Below are 26,936 nucleotides of genomic sequence, written 5' to 3' on the forward strand. Positions count from 1 at the left end.
AAGTGACTTCAAGGATTCGCACTTGCTTGTGAATTGGAACAGGTCAGAAGACGCGCATCGGAAAAACTGGAGAAGAGGAAAATCCATGAAAGATGGTTACTGTGCCTATTAAAAGCATTTTCAGTTTTCTGTAACCTTTGTGAGTAGCGCAGACGCTGTAGAATTTCGAAGCACAGCTCACTTTTGGCGTGAAGACTTTGAGAAAGAGACAGTCGTCCACTCCTGACAGTAATCTCGTCAAGTCGCTCCTCTGAGTGCACGTGTACCCTTCCAAAGTCGCATCACGAGTTCCTGCCGTGGTTACGGCGCTTGAGGCGCCTGCAGCGAACAAATTTCAAATTAAAACTGAATAAAAATTATTTGCCATCACGGACATTGCTTCGAGTGGCAGAGAAACGAAGCAGAACTTTCAGTGATCGCGGCCTTTAAATTTTTTTTTTTCATGCTGTTGGACATCTTCAATACCAGGAATGGTAAATCAGCATGGAATTTAGTGATGTGTTTGCGTATGTGAATAATTGTGGCTGGTAAACAATTTCAAGTTGTTAGACTCGAAATAGAAACTTTTTACACATAAGAAAAGCTCGTGCAAAATTCGCGTTTATACTTATAACGTGCCTAGGGAATTAAATAATCTCATTCCTACAATCTATTCGATGTAGGTCCGAGACCGGTTGTCCTGACTGAAGTTTTTTTTCGTGCTTTTGTTGTTTCTTTCATGCACATTCTGCGGTAGTACCGGAAACTAGGCCGTAGTCTTTTCTTTCAACATATTTTACAATTTATTATTTATTACTCGTCCCATCAATCGACGTAAATCACTTTAATTACAAATATCGTCGTTAAACAAGCCGTAAATACAACAATCGAAGTTAAAGACAGAGTCACAAGGGCATAACATTGTCTATGATCTGCTGGGGTTTGGTACCGTAGAGGCTGAAGATACGACTTTTAAGATTATATCGTGTGTATTAGTCTTCTGCATTTCATGCGGCACCAATTTCCCAATTAATAACCTCGTTTGAATTCATGCAATTGTCATTAACAGAGTATCAGAAATAAGACCGAAATTTCGCTTAATAAAAGTCTGTATTTTAATTCTATCCTGCTTAAAGTAACTCGCCAATGGTCATCTGAACCCATACAAATTGAATCCCCATCCTCACACTCTTTGTGCAAAAGACATTGGATTCAATTTAAGTGATTTACCTCTAGTACATTTCCTGTTTTGACGGGCTTAAACAAGTCTACTGAAAGTTTTGTTAAAATTAAGACGTCAATATTTATCATTCAATTCATCTCCCACGCAATGTTAGCTATTCTATGTATGATGTGACATTTTAGGTTCTAAGGCTTTTTCGTAATTTTGGTGGCACTTTTCCTCTGGACACCGCGATATTTTGTGAATACGACTCACCGAATAATTTATGTATTTTTCACAAAACACAGACCGCAATGTAAAACTTACGTTGTTACTTATCATCTTCCCATCACTTTGAACTTGAGGTCACCGACAGGAGTTTTGGCGTACGGAATTCCAAGAAACGCCACATACTTTTTCTTGTTTCGGATAGATGCTAAAACTTTTCCCGTCAGCAAACCTCATTGCACTCTAACTATTGGTCTTCTTGAAGTCTGCTCTGCCGAGGCAAGGCTGCTACACATGGAGATTATTACCAGTGCCAACGCGGAGATCCGTCGGCCCGCCATGTCTCCACATCTGTGCACTGGAACCCAGGGATCCAGATCCATTTTAAGTTACTGAATTATTTATCAGAAGCATAAAATGTTACACTGGTTACAATTATTCAGTTTAATTTAAAAACTTTGGAACACTTTCTTGTGTATATACAGAGTGATTCAAAAGGTTAGGGCCGAACTGAAAGAGCGTATAGAGGGAATCAGAGAGAAAAGCTCTTGAACAGGAATCAGTGTTCTCCGAAGTTATCCTCAGTCAGTCGAGGCCATTGAAGGTAGGGACATCTGATAACATACCACTGAAATAATCGTAATTTGCTATTTATCTACCAGCTTAATTTTGAATCACACATATCCCTTCAGATTCTACTGTGATTATAGAAACCTAACAAGTCAGAACGAAAATACATGTTCAGTTGTTCGGCTTTAAAAGAAAGAGCGATTTAAGTCTCCATTGTGACATGGATTACAACCAGAAAGGGATAAAAATTATTATTTCCATCTAAGTCTCCTTGAAAAGAGAGATCTGCCAACTTCAGAGGCGATTATACTACCATTGTCTACGCCAGAATTTGCGAAACATGCGTCCCGCAGGCCGCATGCGGCCCCCGGAAACATTTTCCCTGGCGCTGGGGTGATGGGGTCAACAGCCCCGGAGCCTTGAAAAATTATTTTTAAAAATAATCAAGTATAATAAACCCCGACGTAATTTTTAAATAAGGACAAATGAAATTGCAATTCCTTCTTATGCCTATTCTCATTATTTTTAAATTTATTTCTTTCTGATAGAGAACACATTCAATATTAATTATTAACTTCTTACATTTATGATTGCTTGCAACCAAATTATAAGTTAGAGTATTTTTATTTGTGTTTTTTTTTCAACTACCAACAATGTGTAAATATGGACCGACAATGAACACCTGCGTGTATAATAATGCAAGAGCATTGAAATTTCTAACCCACACCTGAAACAATGTTGGCTGAGCATGCCGTAAGGCTCTTTTCTCGTTTCTTATGCATGCAGTATAATTGCATGAATGAACCATGTTGCACTCCATTCCTTTAACCTTGAAGGATCTCCGTGATATTTTCACTGTAGGTCTTCTTGGTGCACTAAGCAACTTTTGGCTTTGTGCAGTTAGTGGTGACAAGGAAAAGATATTTGATCCTGGAAAGAACGCTCTTCTCTCATCACATTGAATGTTGGCGCCAAGAAGTTCGTTTTTCAGCAAACAAGAATATGCCAGTCTCTCATGACCACCAAAAGCCTCTTTTTGTAGTTAATCCATTCTGGGCAGACTCCTATATTTAAAAACAGACACAAATTCAGACACTTCTACAACTTGCTTACATTAAGAGAAATTCATAAAGCTTGTAGACAATGGGGAATTGACACCATCTTGCAAGAGACCTGATGGGAAAGGAGTTATAGAAGTACATCACAAATAGCAGTTTTAAATGACGGTAAGATACACTCACTCCAAATCCAAACAGAACAAAAACTAAATAAATTAGATTAGTAGTAGTAGCTTAAGTACACAATTTGATAATCTGATATTGTATTTGTACAGTGCAATTGTAGTCAATTAGGAATAAACCAATTTTTGTGGATAATGTTTCATTTACATATCTGATAAAATACTGTCTTGAAGGCAAATTGATCTCATCCTCAGCACAGCATACTCACTTCATCTATCCACTAATTTTATAAAGTCACAAAAATCATAACTTAATGAAAAACACTTACTGTGTTCCTGAGAAACTTCATGCGCCAGCACGCAGCGGAATAAAGCGATCGCCTGACTGCAAGTAAGGAAAAGATGTAAGTAAAACCTCACAATTCCTTTAACCACATTTTCTAATCTTACTAACAGAACAATATACAAAATGAAGATAACTGTCTTCTGGGGCACTGTGCCAAGTAGCCTGGTACAAGTACACAGACATTTCAGAGGTGCTTGCTGCCTTCATCATCAGAGCGATGGAGGCCGAATGTGCGTCTAAAATGTTGTCAAACTTTGAACAGACTACTGTCCACAGATCACGAGAAAAGCAATGCGGGGGGAAATTGGTTCTGCTGGAGGCAGGGGGAATGTTTACTATCAGGTGGACTAGAACAGTGGTATTCAACCTTTTTTGTTCGTGTACCCCCAGATATAATTTCTCTTCAACTTTGTACCCCCAAAGTTGTTGGAGTATAATTCAAGTTATACATAGTATATAAACTACATCTAAAATAAATTAAATAAATTACATTACTGATTATACAGTTTTTATTATAAAATAATATTTTTTTTAAATTTCACGTGCCCCCTAAGATGTCTTCGCATACCCCAGGTTGAATACCACTGGATTAGAGGACTGCTATTGGTGGAAAGTATGACACGCCAGAGAGTTACAGTACTACATACAGATTGAAAACATCAAGCAGTTACGTTTAGCGTGTAGTGAGCGCACCTCTAATGTGTTCTGCGGGTGTTGTGATAATATTCTATATTAAATCACTGTGCCACTGTGAGGTAATCTTAAAGCTGTACCCATTAGAACACATGAAAGCCTGTTGTTCGTTGAGTGATTGTGGAACGAATGCTTTTAGGATGGGTCGTCACTCACCGCAAAATCTTGTGCATGCGCGTATATCGAATTCCTAGCAGGGACTTTCTCCTGGTCTGTGAACTGTACATGGTGCAACACTAATCTCCTTACCCGCTGCCATGAAAACCTCAAATGTCACCAGTAAATAAATGTGTAACACACTCTTAATTCAGTACTTAAACTTTATTAAATGGCAGAGAAAAACTCTTATACTCAACAGCACATTTCATGTTTTAGAAACCACAAAACTCTGTTCACCTGAATACAACACAAAGGCAGTTGCCAACTTTACCAACTGAAAACCTAGAAGCGTCATCAGTTCACACACCAGAGAGACACACGACTACAGTCAAAATGTCATTACCACTAAACGGTACAATAACGAACAAAGCTGTATAGTTGGCAGGAGTAACCTATAAAAGAAGGATTTATAGTTAGTCAAGCATTTTAACATCAACCATATTCTTAACTAACAAATATATACACTTTAGTTCAGGCTCAACTAGACAAGTTATCCTATAAAAGTGGCAAAGGAGAAGAATAATACAGAATAAAAGTTACAACTATTAAAATAATAGAAATATTTGGAAGTTAAACCCAGTATTATTATTATTATACAATGTAGGAGAAATTAAATTTCTTCCAGTGTGAAAGGTGATGTCACAAGACACAGCTCATCCCCTTCAGTAAGGGGTTCTAGTTGGTACTAAGGAGTACAGAAACCTTTATACATCAAAATCCTAACCTTCTTGAAGGCACTGTTTGGTCAGAGTTCAACATGCCAGGGATAAAACACAAGTAATAACCAGAAGAAACCGGTACAAATTTCACTAAAGTATCTTTATCAAATGAAGAAGAAACTACAGTATCAATACAAATTAACTGATAACCTATAATAATCCAATTGCAAACAGTTCACTCATAGCATATCGGAACTATAACAAGGAACTTCAAAAGAATCAAGGGAATAACACACAAATAATCAAGGTAGGAAAGCATTTTAAACACAAAACTACTTATCTAATTACATCAATTAGTTTAAAGTTTTGTACAAATTAATTAATATATCCAGTGTATGTTTACGAACCGTTAATATTGCAGTTTTAAGTAAGAAGCAAGGAACTCAGTCCTTCGCAACCAACAACTTTAAAATTCAGACCGGAAACAGCCGTTTATGACCAAAAGAGAACCAGCAAGCCACAGAGTTCAAAATAATCGTAACCACCGGATCCTGTTTTCCATGTACAAACTCTAAAATTACACAAAGAAATAGAGATGCTGGTAGAGCCTAAAAAGCCTGGAAGGCACTTCATTTTACAATGCGTGTTCTCAAAAAGGGGAACAGTAACACTAAAAGTCTAGCCTACACATCACTAGTGCCTCCGATTCTGGAATATGGGGCGGCGTGCTGGGATCCTTACAGGGAGGGGCAGATAAATGCGTTAGATCGGGTGCAAAGGAAAGCATGTAAATTTGCATATCACAGGAGCGATTCGAACTGGGAAACCCTGGCACAGCGTAGAAAGATAGCACGAATATGTGCTCTCTTTAAGGCGTACACGGGAGATCGGGCATGGAAAGCTATAGGTGACAGATTGCAAAGGCCATACTACCTGAGCAGAGTCGATCATATTCGGAAAGTTAGGAGCAGAAAACAAAGAACAGATATCGGAAAATATTCCTTTGGAAATAGGACCATCCAACTCTGGAACCAGCTACCTGCTGAGGTTTTAGGGACTCTCTCCTGTAAACCAAGTACGTTTAGGAAGAAGGTTAGGAAAGTGATAAATGAGGTGAAGTAAAGGGAATAGATGGGTGGGTGCAGTGAAAGGGGGTAAATTGGGGTGAGGATGGGAAGGCTTCATAAGTGTAGTGAAGTGAAGAGAAGGTCCTGATGAAACGTGTGATTCATTACTGTTACTGACTTATGTCTAGTTGGTATTAATTTTTAAGTTATGTACTTTAGGTTATACGGTTTTGTAATATTATGAGTTGTTTTATTTTGAGTGTGGTGTGTTGTTTTGTTGTGTCTTATTGTTCTTGTTGTGCCTTATGTTTTTTGTGTCTCATTGTTTTTGTTGTGTCATGTCTTTTTGTCTTACTGTATTGTTGTGTCTCATTGCTTTGTTGTGTCTTATTGTACTTGTTGTGCCTTATGTTTTTGTGTCTCATTGTTTTGTTGTCTTATTGTTTTTGTTGTGTCTTATGTCTTTTTGTCTTACTGTTTTGTTGTGTCTCATTGTTCTGTTGTTTCTTATTGTTATTGTTTGTGTTGTCTTATGTTTTTTGTGTTATTGTTTTGTTCTGTTTCATTGTTCTGTTGTTATTATTTTTGTTGTCTTATGTTTTTTTCTGTTTTATTGTTTTGTTCTGTCTCATTGTTCTGTTGTTTCTTATTGTTTTTGTTGTCTTATGTTTTGTTGTGTCTTATTGTAGGACCACTGCCACCGGGTAAAAACCCATTTGCAGTCAAATAAATAATAATAAAAAAATAATAATAATAGATGTCCCTACTCTTTGACGTCAAAGGTAAAACTAATGAGTGCGAAACATATTTCGTTCATATAATTATGCAAAAGGAAGCATTTCTTACCTGGCTATTTTGTTTTATTCTACACATTAGTAAAAGATATGAACTGCCTTTGAGGAAATGTTAAATGGACAGGGCCCCAGATGAACAAGAATAGGCCAGCTTTAAAATGAATTACAGGATTTTTTTTAGAATTAATATAATTAAATTTCGAAGGTATGGGTAAAATGTACGGCTATATTAAAATGGAAGATCAAATACAATTAATAAAATATGTGTCCACACATGTAACACAATCAGAAAACACAATATACTGCACGAAAGCAGAAATATGCAGAGAGCACATGCAAGTAAGATCACCCATTCTACCACTCCTGTTTGCCAGCAGACTTTTTGCACAGCATTTACAGTAATTTGTTCGCAAAATTATTTTAAACGCGTACTCTTTCTTCGGAAAAACCCAAGCACCTAACAATTTTTAACACCACTAATCTGCAAATACTATAAACTCAAACTTACTTTGTGCTATGTAACATAGACCAATGACCCGCATTAGCAACTGCTTCACTCATTCCACTCTGCTACATCACACCACCTCTTTAACACCTGCCAGGCATGTTTGTGTTAGACTAGAGAAGATAAATACTTTCACACTCATACCAAGCCACTCTCAATTATTCATGATGTTACTTGTGCATGAGCAATGTCAGTAACAAATACTGGGATGCAAATAAGTGTGCTACATAAGCAAGTACAGCAAAGAATTTTACTGAAATTGATCAGGGTATGTTACACATTGCACTGATTTGCACATTAGCCTATTTGAGATGGCATAAGTCAGCAGGATCACTTGTGTTCGATTCCCAGGAAAGGCAGGGCTATATTTCTACATCACCACATCCTGATTAACTACAAGACCAGCGCAGCCTCTTATTCAATCAGTACGTGCAAAAAATTAGTACATGATGCAAAATATAGATCTCATTAAGATCTACATTTTCTACACAAGAAGTATGTTAATATGGTGAATATTTTACAAAATACAGACACATTATTTCTCAATGGGTGCAGCGTGATGTGTGTAGTGCAATTAGCTTTGCAAAAATACATCTCTATCTGCAATAAAGTAAAATCAAGACAAGTAGGCATATAAAATAGTAGGGAACATAGTGGAAAATACATGTATGCTACCATTTCACACGTTTTAAGCTAACTCACATTGCAGAACGAAACATTTGTAAATACTCAGCTAATACATGTGAACCAAAATACTGTGTTATAAAACATTAACTTTTATAGTAAACAAAATTTAATGGCATAAGCTTACCAAAGTATTCCCCCTCCTCTTCCAGCTGACGAGTCAACTTCTCGATTTTTCATTCAGCTTCTGTTGGTCCCTGAAAACAAATTACAACCACTGATAAATATTGTATCATGTCCTTAATATGCTCCTTCGTAAAATAAACACAAGACTACATTCCAAATTCCTGAGACCATATGAACAGGATAGCAATGTATTAACTGTCTGATGTGTATTCAGGAGGGATCTAATTTAAATCATGCCTGGAGTAACAGCTATACTACTTGAGATTCACATGGTGATAAATATGATGGTGGTCATCTCATAAAATGCAGCATAAGGTAGTATGGTAGACATTGAATGCTGGAATAGTGCTTTAACACTTCTTGTTGACATTTAAATGGCCTGCTGCTCTGCTTTCACTCACAATTTCGACTTGCAATTGTTGTTTTCAACAATAATTTTCATTCATTTAGGAGACCAGAAACAATATGATATACTAGAAATTAAATTTCAGACACTGTTCTTTACATAATTTGTTATCAACGATATAAGTAGTGACAAATTTATCTCCATGTTGACCACAACAGAAATCTTATCTCAAAAATAAGATCTCATATTCCAAAAGACAAGACATGAAAAATAAATGACAGGATTGGTGCACTAGTGAGTGTGGTCACTTTCAAAATATTTGCCTCTACCTTCACACACATTCAGCCTGATATACCCAAAACCACTACTAGAAATCAACTTCTAAATGTCTTTACATCTTATAACAGGACCTTACGAATACAAACTTTCTACAAATCAACCACTTTCTGCAATAACCATTAGACTTATATTTAAATATAGGTTATAAGTCTAAAAAGTATCCTGATGTTTTACGTGGTGGTGATGAAATCTCTTGTGGTACCATTTACCATTTTAGTATGTTTACCATTATTAATACATATGGAGGTTTTATGAAGGATTCAGAGGTTTTAGTACCGACTCCACAGCCCTCTTCCAGACTGTGTATTACTCCACTGAAAACTTTGGCATTTTATTATAAGCCATACAGAAAGATCATGCCTCATCAAAAGTCTAGTGACAAACTTTTCTCAGTATTTTTTACTTTCTTCCAAATTAAAGAAAGTTTTTTTTATGGCCACCACACCTTTCATCATCTGCAACATCATCCTTTTTGCCTTGAAATAACTCAACCCACACAAAAGCCAGTATTCTCAAAACTGCTGTTAATAAATTCGTTGTAAACACTTTGTAAAATTCAAACATATTTTTTTCAATTTGGACAAACTTTTATAACTGATACTATTCGAACAATCATTAGAGGCACAGCCTAATAGCACAAAGGAGGTGGTGACATGAACCCCACAAATATTAGATGTGACCCTAAGAAACTTACTAAATTAAGCTCAAATATAAAAATCTAATAAGCGGCAACACAGAATACAAAATTGATTTTTCTAGTATCAATATTAACCATTTATCAGAAACGAAATTACATGAAGCTGAAGACAATAATGAAAATGCAGACTGTAAGTACAGATGAGCATTCAGACATGACAGCAGATGCGAGCATTTAGTGAATACAAAATAATTTCCAGAATATTGTGAGCTCAACAAATCTCAGTCTTTTAAGATGTTCTGATACACTATAAAACATCAACTAAAGTGTTTATGTCAATCAGGCAATTACCTCAGTTCTTATACTTTGCTCAACTGAATCTGCAGAATGGAAGTAATGAGTACAACTTGTAATATTATGAAGAGATTTCACTAGACACTTACTACACTTAAAATTGTCAAAATTTCCTTTTAAAGGAAAATTCATAGTGCCTATAAAACCAAAAAATCAAACATTTTAGTATTATGACATTCAGTCATGCACCCTCTTCAATCAGACAGTTCTGCCACATGTTAACAATTTATTGTCCCTGTTAGAATCCCAAGAACTGTTTGGTATATGACTGTTGAATCATACTTTCATGGACATGAATTCAAACACACATAAACATTTTTTTAAGAAATTGGCAATACTAATGAGTTTGTTCATGCTGGATCATGTTGCTATGTACATAATTGTGAGAACTCAGATTTCCTGCCATATAATATTAATTGAGAACTCCTCATCTCAAGTGTCTCTGATAAATGGGAGGGTATGTTAAGCCTTAAAACAAAGTTATAATTTGTTAAATATAAAAAGGAAGATACTAAACAAATACATAATTAATTTACTTCAAAGTTCATCAATGACCAAAAACAAATGATAATTCACTGAAAAATCAAACTAAATACCTCAGATTATCTTCTGTGCATAAACTTCTGTTTTGGACTAAAATCAGAATTGCAACAACTTTTACTTCAACAAAGATTAATGCAGGAATTAAAAGTTTAACATTTCTTTTACCTTCCGTTGATATGTAATTGCATTACATAGTTTTCAGGCAGAGAAAATAAAAATGGTAAATATGAACAAACAAAATGCAGAATAGTTGGTGAAGGCAATAAACAAAACTATAACCTTGTGTTTGGCAGAAAATTTGTTATAATTGTTTATCTTACCCTCCCTCATTAAATGCAATTAATAATCATTCTACAATAAAAAGTAAATAAAGTAAAGCTATCCCACTACACGCCATGCAGGTGCTTGAGGAGGGACTTCTTAACATCAGCACTAGATGTGGTGAATGGTCAGCATCACGGCCCAGCCGAGCTTTACCCCTAGGAAAGGACCATGATACCCACTGAATAAAAGGCTGGGTGGGCCCCAGAGCAAGTCTGGACATAGAGACTAGAAAAAAAACCCTGATCATCCAGTCTGTAGCTACTCACTATTCTGACTGAGCTACCCTGGCTCCCAATCATTCTACAATCCTTAATGTAAGCCACCTAATGTCAGCTGCTGTTCTTATAATAAAAGAATTGGCTTTTATTACATTATAAATCATTTTACATAAAGTGGTAATAATTTTGGCTGGTATATTTCTTGTTAGCTCATCTTCTTATAAACCTGAGAACCATAGTTTAAAACTATGGTCCTACTAAGTCCTTTCCATCAGCGAGGAGAAAAATAATTAAAAGAATGAGATCAAAACCTTACAGTAATGAATCAGGGTCACAGATTTATGAACTCAGTGTCCCTCTGTGTGTACTAATATAAGTGACTGGCAAGAAGGTTAATAAAAACCAATTTCAATACAATTTAGGCACACATATGAGAAGCATAAAAATGAGACTGTAACCTGAAATACCTATATTTTATTTTGACCAATCCTAGCCCTTATTTTCCATCTAAAAGCATTTGACCTATAATAATATATCACATCACAGAGAAATAGTTTTAATGATATATCAATTGCTTAAACATTACAAGATTGTCACATATGTACTATCTCTGCATTGTGATAGCTTATTCAAACACATGTCAACCTTCTGCACCCCACGGTACCGCATTCCATCCAGTTCCCTAAACAAGTCACATTAACAGAATATCACACCTAAAATATTACCTGTGATACATGTGAAATGGTGAAAAACATTAAAAAGGTTGCTGCACACAAAATGTTGGAGTTAAAAAAAATATTATGCACCTATATAAAATGGTGCCACGCCACGGTGGTCTAGCGGTTAGAACGCTGGCCTTGTAATCCTGGGGTCTCGGGTTCGATTCCCGGTGGTGCCCGAATTTATAACTTGTGTTGGGCAAGGCCGTGGTCTAGGCAACACGGAGTTTTCCTCCGTGGCATCCCAACAATTACTCCATTCACACTCAGAGGAAGGCAATGGCAAACCACTTCTGGATCATCTGCCAAGAACATATATAAACAGGTCCCAGTCCGAGAAAAGGATGGAAGAATCCTGTTCATATGGACCTGTCGTCAGTCAGAACACTTAATAAATATAATAAAAATAAAATGGTAGATGGTTCATCAATTAATTGGTAAGAATCTGGATAGAAATGGCCATTTTAAGTTTCTGCCCCATTACTTTTCTCAGGAGAATACAGAAATGCGCAGAAAACCTCACTTAGAGCAGCTAGTCTCCAGGCTGAGATGTGAACTTGGTACCCCTTGAATATGTAAAAGCTTACATACTGTTCTTGTGTGTGCACACACAAGACAAAACAGACACTGACTATTTAAGAGCACTAACTAGAACAGCAACTGCCTGAACTACAAATGAAAATGATCAGCAAACTTGGTCAGTATAAACATCACCAACATTTTGGCAGTCAATATTATGAATGTGATTGATTTGCAATGATTGTATAGTTTGACTTTATGGAGTCATTAGTAGCAAATGTAACTTTGACCTTAGAGATGCAGACAATACATTCCTTCAAAATGTGAGTAATAACCTACAAAAAACTACGCAGTGTCACAACCCATGAGACTCGATCGACAACTACAGGAAAGATTAATCAAGCACAAGGAAGGACAAACATGTCACTAATGACTAATTTTGTTAAAGAAACTGCTTAGCAGTAATGAGTAAGTTAGTTGCCTTCTAATAAATCATTATGAACTTTCAACAAATTGTCCTTTGTAACCTTGCAACGAGTGAGTCTATAAGAAAGGATAAATGTGGCCCCATGTTTGGAAAGGTTTGATAACTCTTACCATTAGCTAAGTTAACGTAACTTGACAAAATAAATTCATGTCCTTAGCTGCCTGCTTTCCAAACAACAAATACTGCAGATGTCATCTTCAAGAAAGTTTGTTCCATGCATTCAAATACTTATATTTTATTTATTTATAATGCAAGGCCAGCTCTATGACAAGGCCAACAGACTGGATGAGAAGGAGATGGAATTGGAGCCAGAAGAAGAAGTAGAAGAGGACGACAATGGTCCAGAGATACTGAAGAGCGAGGTAGAGAGGGCCATAAAGGATATGAGAAGAAGAAAAGCTATGGGAGATGATGAAATCCCATCGGACTTATTGAAAGAACTTGGAGAGAAAGGAGTGAAGGTTCTTACTAGACTCGCTAACAAGATATACACCTCCGGTGAGTGGCCCAAGGACTTTCTGCAAGTAACAATGATTCCGTTACAGAAGAAAAAGAATTCCAAGAAGTGCGGCGAATACAGGACCATCAGCCTAATCTCACATGCGGCGAAGATAATGACGAGAATACTGACTAAAAGACTAGAAAAGAAGATAGAGGAAGTGATCGGAGACGACCAATTTGGATTCAGGAGAGGAAGAGGAACCAGAGATGCCATCGGAGTTATGAGAATAATTTCAGAGAGAGTTCTCGATGTCAAGGGAGAAGTATGTGCCTGCTTCATCGACTGGAAGAAGGCTTTCGATCGAGTAAAATGGAAGAAATTAATGAGGATCCTACAGAGAATTGGAATTGATTGGAGAGATAGAAGACTAATCGAAAACCTGCACATGCAGCAAAAAGTCAAAGTGAGACTGGACTCAGGAGACACCAACAGCGTTGAGATAGGTAGAGGTGTAAGACAGGGATGCTGCTTATCACCAATTCTTTTTAACCTGTGCGGGGAATGGCTTGCGAAGGAAGCTCTGGAGGGAACATGAGACTTCAAAATTGGAGGAAGAGTGATAACGACTGTAAAGTATGCAGACGATTTAGTAGTATTGGCGAAGGAAGAGGAGGAATTACAGAACATGATGGACAAGTTAGTGGAAACAGGTAGAGAGTATGGAATGGAAATCAACATTGAAAAATCAAAGGTAATGTGGATAGCACCGAGAGCAGAACTATTGAACGTTGTAATTGGAAACAAACAGATGGAGAATGTGGAGCATTTCAAGTACTTGGGAAGCATAGTCAAGACGGACGCCCTATGCACCAAGGAAGTAAAAGCAAGGATAGCCGTGGCCAAGGCAGCTTTCGTGAAGAAGAGGATACATCTCACTAGCAAGTTGGGCTTGGAGATGAAGAAGAAACTAGTAAAGAGTTACGTATGGAGTGTCGCGCTGTATGGAGCAGAGACTTGGACACTCAGGAAGAAGGAACAGAAATACCTGGAGAGTTTTGAAATGTGGTGTTGGAGAAGAATAGAGAAGATCAGGTGGACGGATCGAGTGACCAACGAAGAAGTATTGAAGAGAGTCAACGAGGAAAGAAGCATTCTGCAGGCGATTGCACGAAGGAAAGCTAACTGGCTGGGACATATTATGAGAAGGAATGGGTTACTGAGTGATGTCACCGAAGGCCAGGTTGAAGGAGAGAGAGAACTAGGAAGAAGACTGATACAGCTAACCGACGACCTTAAACAAGGAAAGAAAATGACGTTCCAGGAATTAAAGCCAGAAGCCGAGAATAGGGACAAATGGAGAGCTCTTTTTGGGCAGAGCAATGGACTTGTCGTAAGACAGAACACTTAATAATAATAATAATAATGCAAGGCCAGAGAGCTATCACACAGTATCCCTAACATTGCAAATAGATTAAACATAAGAAATGCAGGTTACAATACAATTCAGAACATTTTGTCTTCCCATCTGCTACATTAAAAAATAAAGACTCAATTAGAGAAAACTATATTATGTATGTGGGTGTGAAACTTGGTCTCCCAATAAGGAAAGAGCATATGTTGAGGTTGTTACAGCAGAAAAATGTCAATTGTCCTTTCCTATGATGTGATTCCACTGGTCCTGTGGTTACCAACATTTTGGAAAAATGTACTGCGTCCATTTTCAGAGCAGCACTTCTAAACTAACAGAGGCAATATAACCTGTACTAACAGAAATTATGCAACTAAGCTCTTCGGGGGGGCTGGTCAAGTTTTTAAAACGCAACCACCCCCTTTCGGGGGGTGGGGTTTGGTTGCGTTTTAAAATCTTGAGTAAGAAACTAAATCAACCCCCCGAATGGGGGGTTAAAGCACTTGAATGGGGGTGAAAACACTTTAAAATCTTGAGTAAGAAACTAAACCAACCTTCCCGAATTGGTTGCGTTTTAAAATCTTGAGTAAGACACTAAACTAACCCCCTTCGGAGGGGGGGGGTTAGTTTAGTGTTGTTAGTTTACTCAAGTCATTTGTTTACTAGGCATTGTTGTGTTGGTACAATAGTGCCGAGTAAACAAATATAACGTAACATTGTTTGATGACGTAATTATTTGGCTACAAATTGTATGACGACGACGAAAAAACACAAATTTTTATAGTAAAAAATTGATAGTGGAACCACGGTTCCGGAGAATCTAACGTAAATACGTCTATACGGAAAGAAAGTTTATATATTAGCTTTCATTACAACAATATTAACAACAATGCCGAGTAAACAGATGGCGTTTTCTAGGTAACATAACAATGCACGCAAGCTGACCATTGTTGTCGATCCATATTAACACATTGTTGATATGGATCTTACACGTTTTCCTTTCACATTTTCCTTTCACTTGTTTGACGAATGGCCCTTCCGTATAGACGTATTTACATCAAAAAAGAAGATTATTATTATGAATTGTTTAATTGGTCCACAAGCAGCCAAAAACTTCAGGCGTGTTGCCGTCATAACTCGGATGCTTGCAGCCCAGATGAAACTGTAGTCACGGCTCGAACCACGAGATAGGCGGCTACAGTGAGTTGGGGTCGTGCGCACGTAGTAGTCGGAGCGACCCAAGAAGCACGGCATTTTGCATCCGGCTGAGTAATGCTTCAGCGTTACGCTGGCATGCCGGAATAAGCTTGATGTTGGCCGGCAGTGACGACTTGACTCCACCAAGAACTCCGATTACAAGGACGATTAATTTGACAGTGAATCCTGGGTACAGCTGTCTTAGCTCAAACACAAGGTCTTGATACTTGGTCCGTTTTTCAGCCTCCTTCACAACTATGTTGGTTTCAGCCGGGGCCGAAAACTCGATGACATACATGGTGCATCCAGAGGTATCGATGAGAACGATGTCAGGTTTAGTGGTTGTTATCTGCCTGGTAGTGGGGAACAAATAGTTCCAATAAATTTTACATTTGTCGTTCTCAACGACGGACTCAATGTCCCCAGGAGCGTACTTCAAAGTGGGTGTCTTATCTATGCCGTAAAAGTGTCTCAGGTGATAGTAGAGTATACGTAAAGCAGCATTATGTCGATGAATGTAGGCGCAGCTAGCATAATGTTTACATGCCGACAAAAGATGCATCAACGTCTCTGGTTGCATTCGGCATGCCCTGCAGACAGTATCCACTACCCCCACACCCATCACCATTCGGCGGTACACAAGTGTGTTTACAACACCATCTTGTCACGCTAAGATGAAACCCTCGGTTTCAGACTTTAGTCCAGCCGACCGTAGAAAGGCGAACGTCAGGTCTTTTGACAAGCCCATTTTTTCTACATTTTTGAAGAAGGCCACATGCATGGGTTTATCTGCATGTTGCTTGAGCAACAAAGTTTGCTCAGCCTTCTTAACAGTGCCCTTGAATTGATCTGACGTCAGTGTCAAGAGGGGCAACTGTCTTCGCTGTCCAACTGAGCTGGTGTCGAAGTCAAATCCGAGGTCATTTGCTGCTCTCTTTGCCGCCTGAAATATAAACGCCCCTACACCCGCAGGCTCATGCGAACACACGAATGTCAAGAGGGGATCAGAGCTATTAATGATGGAATGAGCTGTACCCAGAACTATCCTGTTGTGAAGATTCTCCAGACCCAAGAGACCTCTACAGCCAAGATGACGCGGGAGGTATATGCGTTGGACAGAAGATTTAGGTTGAAGACTTCGGTGCATGGTCATCATTTTTCTGGTGGCCCTGTCCAGGTTTTTCAACTCGTCAACTGTCCACTTCATTGCTCCAAAAGTATATAGCATGATCGGAACAGCAAGCATGTTGGTGGCAGTGACTTTGTTTCTACCAGACAGCTCGGAACTCCAAATCTGTCGTAGGGTGTGCCTATACTTGCTGCACAGAGCCTCTTTGACCTTGGAGACATCTTGGACGTGACTCTCACTCACACCAAGATATGTATAGGACTCTTCGGCATCAAGATGGTGTATGATGCTTCCGTCCACGAGTTGCACGTCTTCGCCGAAATCCCTATTTCTTCCCCTTTTCAAATGCAGAACTGCACACTTGTCCAATCCAAATTCCATGCCGATATACTGAGTGTATACTTGCACGGTGTTCAGTGCACTCTGAATGCCACTGTCGCTAGCAGCATAAAGTTTTAAGTCATCCATATAAAAAAGATGTGTGACTTTGTGGCTACGAATGGACGGTGCACCGCACATGTAACCACGCTCACGTCTTAGCACAACGGAAAGAGGAAGTAGCGAGATGCAGAAAAGAAGAGGGCTCAAGCTGTCACCTTGAAACACTCCGCGGTGGTAGCATACCAACTCGGTTGACACTACACGCTTCCCAGATGTTAGAATGAAGCGCGTTTTCCAGAGCGGTAGTAGATTTTCAATGCATTTCAATGTCAGGTTGGACTTTCAGCACTTTGAGCAAGATGACAATTAGCTCTTGAGAAGTTTTGTCAAAAGCTTTTTTGTAGTCCACCCAGGCCATTGAAAGGTTGCGCTTATAATGGACCGCATCTTGACAGATGCATCTGTCAATCAACAGATTGTCCTTGCAACCTGCAATGACACGTTTCAAACTCCGCTGCTCATATACCTCTTTCCAGATAGGGTCAATATGGTGCACTATGCGTTCGTTCGAGATGGAGGTGAACGCCTTGTATACAGTATTAAGACAGGTAACAGGTCGGTAGTTTTCCGGATTAGACAAATCTCCTTTCTTCGGAATAAGAACGGTGCGCCCTTCTGTCAACCAAGGTGGAATGGGCTCTGTACCACACAAAAAAGATGTAAAGATACGAGATAGATGTTTGTGTGTGCTCGTGAAAGTTTTCCACCAAAAATTATTGATGGCATCTATTCCAGGAGCAGAAAAATTCTTCTTGCCAGTAAAGGCACGTTTCACATCTTGTTCGGTGATCACTAGGGGCACATCATCATCCTCTAAATGACGATCGCAGAACTGCCTAAAGAGGCCAATGGCCGGAGAATCTATGTTCAACGGAAATCTAGTTTCGTAGAGTTTCTTCCAGAATGACTCGACCTGCGTTGCTGTTGGTGGGGTATAAACGACTGGAGTGTTCTTGCTGAAGAGATGGGAAGGGCATACACGAAAGATGGTGTTCTCCTTTACGGCCCTATAACGTTTCACTAACTTCTTCCTGTCCGCGGTTAGTGCCCGTATTTTGTCCAGAGAGTGCTGCTTGATGATTAGCAGCGTATTCTTGTTCAGTGTGTGATACTTAGCCTTGAGAGAGCGGACGATAAGCCTCAGCTTGGTGGTAAATCTCCGACCAGAGTTTACATACTCAATCACGCAGTGAATTCTTGATACCAGTTGCCTTTCCAACTTTAACTTCGCGTAGAGACGATTTGTTTCCTGCTCAGCTTTTTCTGCCACCATAAACGGGGCTGGGGTTACTAATAACCTGGCTGCAGCGTAACCGGCGCGATTGATAGTAAGCAGATCAGAATCATCTTTTAGGAATTCATCTAAGATTTCGTTTATTTCGGCCAGATGTTTGGCCCGCAGCGATATCTTGTGGTGAACTGTTCGCTGCCTGTCCTTCAGATATTCACAGGAGTTCAACAATTGGTAGAGCCGCGTTTTAATGTCGATATCAACAGTCGCAGCTGGGGGACATGGTGCGATATTTTTAATTTCTTCCGCTTTATGCGGCGTAGCTGCAACTGGAGCTTGCGGCTTGAAGTCAAAGCCTTTCCTTCGCAGATGGTTAACATAGTCTCGCAGGTTTTGTTGCGAGAGACAGGAGTGCTCAGGATTCATCTCGCACCAAAGGGAATGCATCCGTGCCATGTAACCTCTCCGCGAAGGATCACTGGTGGCGTGACACCCAAGAAGGCTGCTGATCCGATTTGTGCCCCTTATTATTATTATTATTATTATATTAACTTCTTACATTTACAATTACTTGCAACCAAATTATAAGTTAGAGTAATTTTTTCAACCACCAACAATGTGTAAATATGGACCGACAATGGTCAGCTTTTATACTATGAACTCCTGCGTGCATAACAATGCAAGGTACAGTATTCGAATTTCTAACCCATGCCTGCAACAATATAAGCTGAGCATGCCGTAAGGCTCTTTTCTCTTTTCTTATGCATGCAGTATAATTAACTGAATGAACCGTATTGCACTCCACTAATTTACCTAAGAAACTAATTGTTACGTCATTTGTTTTCTCGGCATTGTTGTGTTTCATTACTGCCATCAACAATCCGCTTTCGTTATTGCGGAAAGAGCTCTGCTGTGAATCGCTTGTAGAAGAAGTGCATCGTAGAGAAGATAATTTTGTGCTCTTAAAAACCTCTTAGAATATAACAGGTACTTATCTTATATAAGATTTATTAAGAAATCTGTGATACTGCCCTCCACTATCTCCATTTTAGTTTTTATTAAATCGGTCATTGACAGTGGACATCGTGGTCTCTTACAATTGAACAAAGATTGAGGTAAGGGATTCCTATTTATTATTATTTTTCATCATATTTAATGTTTTCATCTGCATTTGTGAACTCGCGTAAGAGAATTAGGCTTGTATTCTTTCTAACAGAATTTCAAGTAATATTAGATTGACTTTTGTTTGTTCACGGCCTCATTGATAGTAAAATAATATTCAAGTAGGCAATTATCATTTTACAATTTTAAAGGAATAAAACTTGTTTAGTAGCCTAGAATCGTAATAAAAATAAATGGATGTTAAGAAGTGGGTATATATTCTGAATAATAATTCTAATACTTTTCATCTCTTGATACATCTGCATTATTGAAGAGTTTAAGGGAACTGTGAAGAATTTTATTTTTGTTTTATAAGCCTAATTATCGACGAATCTCCCTCTTATTTTCTTCCTACAACAGCAAATTAAATCCGGGCAGTGCTTGTAATATCTTTCGTCCTCCGATCTCATACCAAAAGAAAATTAAGATTAAAATGAACCAAAGCGTAATTGTGTCAGTTGTGCCGTATGGGTGCAAAACGTGGTCTTTCACTTTGAGGGAGGAACATGGACAGAGGGTCTCTGAGAACAGAGTGAAGAGGAAGATGTTTGACAACTCTTACCCTTAGCTAACTTAACGTAACTTAACAAAATAAATCCTGCTTTCCAAACAACAAATACTGCAGATGCCATCTTCAAGAAAGTTTGTTCCATGCATTCAAATACTTATATTTTATTTATTTATAATGCAAGGCCAGAGAGCTACCACACAGTAAGACAGTATCCCTAACATTGCAAAGAGATTAAACATAAGAAATGCAGGTTACAAAACAATTCAGAACATTTTGTCTTCCCATCTGCTACATTAAAAAATAAAGACTCAATTAGAGAAAACTATATTATGTATGTGGGTGTGAAACTTGGTCTCCCAATAAGGAAAGAGCACATGTTGAGGTTGTTACAGCAGTAAAAATATCAATTGTCCTTTCCTATGTTGTGATTCCACTGGTCTTGTGGTTACCAACATTTTGGAAAAATGTACTGCTTCCATTTTCAGAGCAGCACTTCTAAACTAACAGAGGCAATATAACCTGTACTAACAGAAATTATGCAACTAAGCTCATCGGAAGGGCTGCTCAAGTTTTTAAAACGCAACCACCCCCATTTCGGGGGGGGGGGTGGTTGCGTTTTAAAATCTTGAGTAAGAAACTAAATCAACCCCCCGGATGGGGGGTGAAAACACTTTAAAATCTTGAGTAAGAAACTAAACCAACCTTCCCGAATTGGTTGCGTTTTAAAATCTTGAGTAAGACACTAAACTAAACCCCCTTCGGGGGGGGGGGTTAGTTTAGTGTTGTTAGTTTACTCAAGTCATCTGTTTACTCGGCATTGTTGTGTTGGTACAACAATGCCGAGTAAACAAATATAACGTAACATTGTTTGATGACGTAATTATTTGGCTACAAATTGTATGACGACGACGAAAAAACACAAATTTTTATAGTAAAAAATTGACAGTGGAACCACGGTTCCGGAGAATTTGACGTAAATACATCTATACGGAAAGGAAGTTTATATATTGCCTTTATTCTAAATATTTCCTTTATACCTGCTTTACAATTGCGTAAAGTTTGATTAAGACTTCGCTTATTTAACTTGAATTAGTCACGCTTAAGGTGGGTCTGTGGTAGCTGAATATAAAGTAAAGTAATGAAATGTAATGTAACTTTTCCTAGGTAACAAATTATTGTTACACTTTTTCGTTACACTTTTTGCGGAATGACACTGACCCTTCCATATAGATGTATTTACGTCAAAAAAAGTTGACAGTGGAACCACGGTTCCGGAGAATCTGACGTAAATACGTCTATACGGAAAGAAGGTTTATATATTAGCTTTAATTACAACAATATTAACAACAATGAAGAGTAAACATGGCGTTTTCTAGGTAACATAACAATGCACGCAAGCTGACCATTGTTGTCGATCCATATTAACAAATTGTTGATATGGATCTTTCACATTTTCATTTCACTTGTTTGCCGAATGACCCTTCCGTATTGACGTATTTACATCAAAAAAGAAGATTATTATTATTATATTAACTTCTTACATTTACAATTACTTGCAACCAAATTATAAGTTAGAGTAATTTTCTTTGTTTTTTTCAACCACCAACAATGTGTAAATATGGACCGACAATGGTCAGCTTTTATACTATGAACTCCTGCGTGCATAACAATGCAAGGTACAGTATTCGAATTTCTAAACCACACCTGCAACAATATTAGCTGAGCATGCCGTAAGGCTCTTTTCTCCTTTCTTATGCATGCAGTATAATTAACTGAATGAACCGTATTGCACTCCACTACTTTACCTAAGAAACTAATTGTTACGTCATTTGTTTACTCGGCATTGTTGTGTTTCATTACTGCCATCAACAATCCGCTTTCGTTATTGCGGAAAGAGCTCTGCTGTGAATCGCTTGTAGAAGAAGTGCGTCGTAGAGAAGATAATTTTGTGCTCTTAAAAACCTCTTAGAATATCACAGGTACTTATCTTATATAAGAATTATTAAGAAATCTGAGATACTGCCGTTAGTTTTGATTAAATCGGTCATTGCCAGTGGACATCGTGGTCTCTTACAATTGAACAAAGTTTGAGGTAAGGAATTCCTAGTTATTATTATTGTTATATGCAGTTGTATTTGTAATTGCCTGTGGTATCGTGAGTGTTGGTGTGTAATCGTCAAACATTCATATGCCAGCACCTCCATTTGGAAGATGTCATTGAATCTAGAGGACTCTACTTCTGTATTGTTGGCTACCGGGAGAATTCTGTAGACACCTTCGTCCTTAAGGGAGGATAGCTGGCCTTGTAATCCTGGGGTCTCGGGTTCGATTCCCGGCGGTCCCCGAATTTATAACTTGTGTTGGGCAAGGCCGTGGTCTACGCAACACGGAGTTTTCCTCCGGGGGCTTCCCCGGTTTCTTCGTGGCATCCCAACAATTACACAGAAGAAGGCAATGGCAAACCACTTCTGGATCATCTGCCAAGAACGTATATGAACAGGTCTCAGTCCGGGAAAAGGATGGAAGGATCCTGTTCATATGGACCTGTCGTCAGACAGAACACTAAATAAATAAATACATTACATTCAGCTACCACAGACCCAACTTAAGCGTAAATAATTCAAGTTAAATAAGCAAAGTCTTAATCAAACTTTACTCAATTGTAAAGCATGTTTAAAGGAAATATTTAGAATAAAGCCAATATATAAACTTCCTTTCCGTATAGATGTATTTACGTCTAATTATCCGGAACCGTGGTTCCACTATCACTTTTTAGTAAGAAATATTATGCTATATAACAGGTAATATTATATGCTAATATAAATTAATTTTTGCTTTCTTGCTTATTTTTAGAGCTTTCCAGAATGGAAAAGGAAACTCCATTTGAGGTAAGATTTTGTTTGATTTTTAAGTAAAGGTTAAATAAAGTTCAGTTAAACGTTTATGAATGTACTTTGAATGTGACCTTCGTTTCACATTAATGTGATCTGTTGAACTAACGCTATTATTAAGGGGCATTGTGTGTGTTTAACTAAAACAATTGTCTCTCTTACATGTTAAATTCTGTGATTCGTTATTATTCACATTGTCCAGTTTGGAAATGATTACCAGAGATTCTTTCTTTTTCTTTTTTCTGCAGGAAGAAAAGAGTTTGCCAAAAGCTGCGCATTTAGCAATAGACAATGAGGAATACCAAGCAGCGAAGACACACTGCTTGGAAGCGGGAAAACGCTTCCAAAAAGCAGAGGAAGGTATGTTGAGACAAATTTGCAGTTTATTCTGTGTCAGTAAAATCTATCTGAATAAAGAAGTGGTCACATTCCTTCCCTACTCTAAACTTATAAATCTCCTGTTTGGAGTACTCTAGTTAATCCCCAATGAATATCTGGTTATTACATCAAGTAACGCTCACATTTTGAAGTTATTCGGTACAAGCCATGTTTGGAGATAGCTTTTATCAATACATTTTTGTTATTATTTCCAGGAGAATTCAAATTTAAAATAGGCAACAACTTCCATGTATCTTTCTATGCACACATCTCATTTGGCACTACATAAGCAATGCCTGCAGTTGATGATTTATAAAACAGACCAATGACCATTTCTGATTCGATTCCAGGCAATTTATGCCTTGCGGAGACAAGACGCTTCACAATTTCCTGGGTTCTCTGTTGTTACTGACCTTCTGTTAGTGGTTGTAGGATCGTTAAGTTATAACATCTGGTTTTCAACATTTTAGCTTCGATAACTTTGCTTCCAGGTGAACAGGAAAGTAATAAGTACAAATGCAATACTTGTTTGTAGTGCAAATAGCAAAAATCTAATGAATGCTGCATAGGCCTCATTTCTTAGCTGGCTTCTTTTTACTATGTACTTTTATTCCCCACATGATTAAATGCGCAAGGGAGGTGCATTTTTATCTGCTTTGTGGTTTTTATTTTTACATATAGCATTTCACTTTAAGATATGAGCTGCCAACCAGGAAATATTATCAGAACTTTTTGTTTTCAGAGCAACAAGCTGCAGACGCCAAGAAGGCTAAAGAAGAAAAGGAAGGGCATGGAAAAATTTAGAATCCCTAACTCCTGCATTATAGAACAAAAATTAAATTTCTTTATATTCAGAACTCATTCCATTTTATCCAAGTGATAGCCATATGTTATTATTTTTATTCTAATACTTCATTTAGATCCCAGTATCCTAACACAAGGGATTTGGATTTTGTTGTTCTACATGCAACACATATCAATATATGAAACTCTTTGGTAAGGCACTTCTTCGGTTATATGTGCAACTACCAGATGTTTGTTGAGTACAAAATTTCAATTGTGAAATTCTTTGTTGTTCAGTCAGTTAATACAAACTTCTTAAACATTAAGTTTTTCACGAATCCATTACTCAAAATAATGTCTCATCCAGATGCTAGTATGTTTCATGTTATCCTTAATTAAGAACGCAATGTAACTGCTCTCTACTTTGTTCTGCAAACTACTGTTCAAAAAAGTTCACCATGTCACTGTTTATCAGTCCAGAACCTATCTTACTAGCTCCAAAGTTACAAGTAATTACCAACTTAAGGCTTATATTAGACTTGTACTTTTCATAAAATGTTTCTTTCCATTATAATTAAAATTTACAGAGTCTTAAACATGAATTTAATTTCGATTCATACCATTTGGCTGTAAGATAGTTCTGGAGATTTGTTTGTCACCGAGCATCTTTCCCTATTCTGAAAATGATGTTAGCTGCACCACAAGAGGCTGTGATGGGTGAATTAATTTTGGACATTCATAATTTGGAATGTTACCACATCTCTGTGCTACAAACTTTTCCTATGAAAAGTCAAATTTGTCTGGCTGGAATTTTGCTGTATGTTAAATCTTTTTTTTTTGTTTCTTTTACAGTTGGAATTTTTAATTGTCCCAATTTATTGTAAACAAAACTTTGCAGTATTTCAATAATTAAAGGACAAAAATATTTATCTCAAGGATTAAAGAACTTGTCACTGAAACCATTTTGTTCCCAGTGAATACATAACCTTTTAAAACTCACTGGTAACTATATGTACCTTCTGCTTTAACAATCTATAACTCTGTATTTTTCCCACAGACTGTATTAAAGTGATACATATGATTTTCAGCATAAAAAGTGATTATTTCCCTAAACAGTAATCACCATTCATCTTTGTAAACAGAAAGTGTTATTTTTGCTCTGTAGTAAGAAATAAATTTTTAAATATTACTTAAACAAACTACAGCTTCAAAGGTTTAACTTGGAATAGCACATCTAAAGATAATGTTAAACAGTACTTACAGTAATATCTGTACTTACTTCATGAATAATAGTCAGACAAGGTTAGAATTTCATACACAATATATCTGGTGTGTAGAGGAAATATAATGAACCAACACACATGCACTGATATAAAACTTTCCTGTACATAACAATGGATGAGGATAAGAATAAAATATCTTGTAAACCTCCACACAATGAGAACCACATTATCGTTGCATCTGACAACCAATTAATTACTCACAAAACAGTAAATTGTATTTAAATGAAGGACATTAGCTTTCACAAAATGCGAAAATATGAAACCAGAGACTCAAATATTCCCTTCAGGAAGTCAGACCAGCTGATTTTGGGGCAAAATTTTGTAACCAGAACATGATTATTTAACTGCACAGAAGATATTGTATGGACCATGAACACCTGTTTTACAAGCCAAAGCTAACCTCAATTACCCATTACAGAAAATAAGGGCTGCTAAGAAAATGCTTTGTGAGTGGTATGAAAAGATATCCCTCAACATATTTCTTATATTAATCACCTAAAATATATACAATTCCTTATGCAGATGTCACACACCTGCTCTAGCAATGTAAAAACTTCATTTATGCCACTCTGAATTTCCTCCAAAGTTGACTTCAAAAAATGAATAATTGCAAAGAACCAAAACAAGTTGTTTAAAAAAATTTGTGTTGGAAGCATACAATGGCAGCACAAAGACAAGCCACATACTAAGAAATGAGTGTCCCCATGCCAACCGAAATATCACAGAGGCTTCTGCACATATGGAACAGAATTTTCACTATTACAGATGACACAGGCTTACACCAGGGCTTCCCAACCTTCACCAGACTGAGGGACATATTCACCCTCACTAAACAACTTTCAGGCCACAAGGATATAAATTAGAATGGTTTCAATAAAATCTTCTTCGGCAATCAGCGACGTAAAATGGTTAAAAGACAAAACCAACGTTTCAGGGACCATCTCTTTCCCCATCATCAGGGTGAACCCTGAGTTACGTAACCGCGAAAGCTTCAAATCATGTATCACCGACCTGTATGAGAATGATCTGTTGAAACTTCATGACAACTTATTCAAAATGTTACTAAAATTCTATTATAATCAGGTTCCTATATGAATCAATCATTTTCCTCAACAAAATCAGAACATTACGTACATACCAGATACAGCTTTTGCTTAAATAATTTTTCATTATCAGGTATAATTTCAGTTGTTGTGATTCACATTTCCTTCCAAGTGTTCATTAGTAAAATGCATCCTAGTTCTTTATTTTATATTATTCATTAAGCTGGAGCCTATAGCAATAGGTATTGCCAAATTATGACGACATCAACAAAATATTTTCTAATACTGCAGAAATATTTTCACCACAGAGGTTGGCACAGGAGGTGATTTATGTAAAATGCACAGAGGCCACACAAAACACATTACAGGGCTGTATGCAGTCTGTGGGTTGAGAATTGCT

Source organism: Zootermopsis nevadensis, unplaced genomic scaffold (assembly GCF_977971745.1).
Source record: "Zootermopsis nevadensis isolate Lab colony 2312 unplaced genomic scaffold, Znev_1.0 Znev_ptg000022l, whole genome shotgun sequence".
In the NCBI taxonomy this organism is placed as follows: domain Eukaryota; kingdom Metazoa; phylum Arthropoda; class Insecta; order Blattodea; family Termopsidae; genus Zootermopsis; species Zootermopsis nevadensis.